A 4,479-nucleotide genomic window follows, 5' to 3' on the forward strand; every position below is an offset into this window, starting at 1 on the left:
AATCCCCACATGTTTACAGAATACTAAACTAGCAAGAACTGGAGGGGCGGGAGGCAGCCATGGCTTTACAGCAGTGACTATATGTTTTGATGATTACACACCGGCGATCTTGAGAGTCACCTCAGGGCAATGACTGGGAATGAATGCTGTACTGCCCAGTTTTAGGTCAACGTGACCCTAGCTGGAGTCATTTGGGAAGAGGGAACCTCAACTGAGAAAATGCCCCCACCACAGTGCCCTGTGGGCAAACCCGTGGAGCTTTTCCTTGACTAATGATTGATGTGGGAGGACCCAGCTTACTGTGGTGGTGCAATCCATGGACAGGTATTCCTGGATGGCATAAGAAAGCAGGCTGAGCAAGCCATAGGAACCAGCTAGTAAGCCGTGTTGCAGAATACTCCTTTACACTGTGTGAAGATGGGTCACTGTGATTGGTTTAATAAAGAGCTGAATGACCATTAGCTAGGCCGGGAGAGGTTAGGTGGGACTTCTGGGGAAAGAGAGCTCTGGGAAGAAGAATGGAGGAGTCGTCAGCCAGACAGTACAGAGTCAAGGTCACCGAGCCACGTAAAAGAATGTAAATTAAAACATATGGATTAATTTAAGTTATAAGAACTACTTAGGAACAAGCCTAAGCTGAGACCGAACTTTTATAACTAATAATAAGTCTCTGTGTCATGATTTGGAGGCTGATGGTCCAAAAAAGCCTGCTCCAAAGCAATGTTCCTCCGTGGCTTCTGCTCCAGTTCCCGCCTTCAGGTTCCTGCCTTGACTGAGTTCCTACCTGGATTTCCTTCACTAATGATGAGTAAGAGTGTGGTAGTATAAACCAAATAAACCCCTTCCTCTCCAAGTTGTTTGCTGATGGTGCTTATCACAGCAATAAAATCCCACACTACGACAAGTGCTTTCTATGAAGCAGGTGGGCACAAGGAGAATTTTATATTTTTTTATATTATTCTTTTTTCTATACATCCAAACAATATATTTGGGTAAGGGTATACAAGGTGCTGACGATTAAAAACAGGACTTCATGCAAATCAGGCAAGTGCTTTGCCCTCGAGTTACACCACCAGCCCCTTTCTTGCATAAATTAAAATGAAAGAGTACAGACAGTGATTTAAAACAAAGAATAAAATGATTGTTCACACACAGCACCGGTTCATTAGAATCCTCAATAAATTACTGCCCCAGTCTTCTTAGCAACAAGACTGAGAGCTAGTGGGTCAGAAGTGGGGATGAGTGGAAATCTGTAGTCCGGGCAGAATGGCTCCTGCCGTCCCCTGTCGGTACACATGATGTCACAGGTCACCCTCCAGGGCAAAGTCACAGAGGCTCATAACTCAGGGCAGATTCCAGAACCATTGTCTTGAGTCAGTTTCCTTATCTTTAAAATGGGTATAAGGGCAATGATAGCACTCCCAACTGATCCACAGACTTCTCATTTGGTTTAAGGTTTTTTTTTTTTAATCTTGGCCACTTGACATTTCCACACATCACAGCTGCAACCTCATGCTTGAAGACCGAAAGAAGGCAGAGTTCCGGGCAGACAACGAAGCGTGGGTTGGGACGAGTTAACAAAGGGAAACATGATGTCACAGCCCACATCTGCCTGGCTTCTTTGCAGAACCGACACTATGACCTAAATAACACCACGGCAAGGTGGGGTGGCAGCTCACCAGCATGGTTAAAGAGAGTGCCAAGCCTCATCTTCACCGCAAGCTTTCGCCAGGATGATCCCTGTTCTGCCGCTCCTGTCACGGAGGACATAGGTGGGTCAGTGATTTCCCCGTCTCCGGAGCACGCAGCAAACCCCGGCTGCAAAGCCAGTGGACCTTCACAGGCCCCATAATGCATCTTTTCCCCGAGTTTTAAAGCTGTGCGTGATCCTTGCATATTCGAGAACTATACAGAAATGAAAGTAAAGTTCTCACACAATCCTCTCACCCAGAGATACAGCTCACGACAAGGTTCTCTCTGTGCGGTTTTTCTAAAAAGTGTACTTTGGTCACTTTTTAATTTCCATATGAATACAGGAAGAAACTGCTGCCCGTGCCCGTGTCAGTGTGCAATGATATTCTTTCTAGAAAGTTCTGGCTTCCTGTGGAGGTTGCCCCACTCCAGGAAGCTGTGACGGACCCAACTGATCCACCACAGCTCTGAAAACAGTGGCGGCGTCTCTTGCCCCTGCCCCTTGCTGCAGGTAAACCCCAAGCAGAGTCCGGCACCTGCCGTGGGGTAAAACTCCGCATCTTTCCCAGGTTTGGTTTTTGAGCTGCTGCTAGCCTGACTTCAGCCGGTTTCTGCCCCTTTTTCTAATAAGATAAAATTCTAAAATCCAAATCTTGTGGTGAAGCCTGTCTAGGAAGCCTGTGGCGTTTCTAACCATCGTTTAACCACATTCTTTCCCCTCACCTCCACTTGACCCTGCACCCAGGAAGGAGAGCAACCTGTGGCTGGTGCCCTCACCTGGCTGGCTGGGCTCTGGAGGCATCTTCCCAGCTGAGCACCTCAGAGCTGGGCGGCTGTGCCCTTGCAGCAGGCCCTGCTTCGCACACAAAGAACAATAAGGACTTTGTTCTCCGTGTGCAACCCAGCCCTCGGAGCAGGCACAGGCTCCCTCCTGTCCTTGTCCTCCTGTCCTCTAACTTCCTAGTCCTCTGGCTGCTGACAGCTGGGAGCTGGGACGGGAGCAAGCAGAACACACAGAAACAAGAAAACACCTTGCGGTTCCGCACGGGACAGGCTGCGGAGAACTTCCGGGACAACAGTTCTTGCAAAGGCCATGACCCCTCTCACTTCCCATAGCTGGAATAAGCAAAGACATGCTGACATAATTCTGCTTTGTTTTTGTTTTTGTTTTGTTTTGTTTTAATACCCCAGAGACTCCTTCAATGCTGCTTCTTGAAATATCGAACATAAAGCTTTTGGCATCTGCCCTAAGCACAGGTTGGCACTGTCTAGAAGGAAATGTATGTACACGCAGAAGAACTTCAGGAAATAATTATAGGATTAGAATAATTTCAACCGATGAGATCTCCTCGTTCTCATAGTCTAAAACTGAAGTGTTTTGATGATTTAACCCAAAGTGTTCTAGTTTTTTTTTTCATTAAAATTTAATTATGTATGTGTATGGGTGTGTGCATGTGTGTGGGGGTGCCCATGAAGGCCAGAGGAGTTGTGGGCTGCCCAGTGTGAGTGCCGAGAAAGGAACTGGGGTGCTCTATAAGGGCAATATTCGATTTTAGTCTCTGAGCCATCATTCCAGCCTCTAAAGTTGGTTCTGTTTTAATGTGAATTTATTGATTCGTCACACTTTGATAATGATCTTTTAGAACTGAAATAAACAGTCTGCTCCGAACTGCACCCTTAAAGAAAGCTATATTTTGTTTGAAGATTATTTTTTAATACATTAAAAGAAATTTAAGCTCTGGTTATGTAAAATTCCCACCAAAGGGCAGAATTTTAAAAATCCAACTCTCAGGGCTAGAGACATGGCTCAGAGCACTTGCTGCTTTTCCAGGAGACTAGGATTTAGTTCCAGCACTCATATGGCAGCTCACAATGGTTTGGAATTCCTGTTCCAGGGCAGTCCATGCCCTCTTCTGGCCTTCATGGCCACCAGGAACACAAGTGGTACTTAGACATATGTACATGTACATGTACCTAAAAATTAAAACCAAACATACACGCATACACAAATGCACTCAGACACAAAAATTAAAAATAAAGTAAAATTAAAACTACAAATGCCCAGGCCTCTTTTCTACGCATCCCTCCATGCTAAGCCATTTGTCCTAAGTTAGGCCACATCCCCAGTCTCTTAAAGTCTCCCGGTGGTTCTAATGGGAAGCTAACTTTCAGGGCTGGAGCTCAGCGACCAAGAAGACCTGCAAGGAACAGAGTTTGGTTCTGAGCACCTACATCGGATGGCTCTCAATTGCCTGTAGCTCCAGTTTCAGGGGATCTAAACCCTCCTCATCCCTGCAAAGGCAGCTTCATGCTTGTGGTGCACATACATACGTGCAGGCATCCACACACATGCAAAACAAATCTTGAAAAAGAAAAGAAACCTGCTTTGGCTCCAGGAAGAAGTCTGCACCCCTGAGCACTAATTAAGCCAATGACCAAAACATCTCCAGGTCTTCACTCACAATTTTCTGAAATACATATTTACCAGAACAGAGGGGGAAAGTCAAGATGGCTGTACAACATAACAACTCCAGAGACTCTCTCTAGGGAAATGCATTACATGTAAAGGTACATGTCCTTTATATTTCTCTATTGAATTTTTTCAATGGGATTTTTTTGGTCATAATTTCACAAATGAATTCCTCTGATGTTACACTTCTGCCATCATTTTATCTAAATCAATCTGCATCTTTAACACTCAAAACAAAAGGATAGCTTCAAATAAACTAATAGAGAACCTGAGTTTGGATCCAGCACCCACATAAAAGTCAAGTGTAGCAGTGCATG

Source organism: Peromyscus californicus, unplaced genomic scaffold (genome assembly GCF_007827085.1).
Source record: "Peromyscus californicus insignis strain IS unplaced genomic scaffold, ASM782708v3 Scaffold_19__1_contigs__length_69161282, whole genome shotgun sequence".
Taxonomy (NCBI): Eukaryota; Metazoa; Chordata; class Mammalia; order Rodentia; family Cricetidae; genus Peromyscus; species Peromyscus californicus.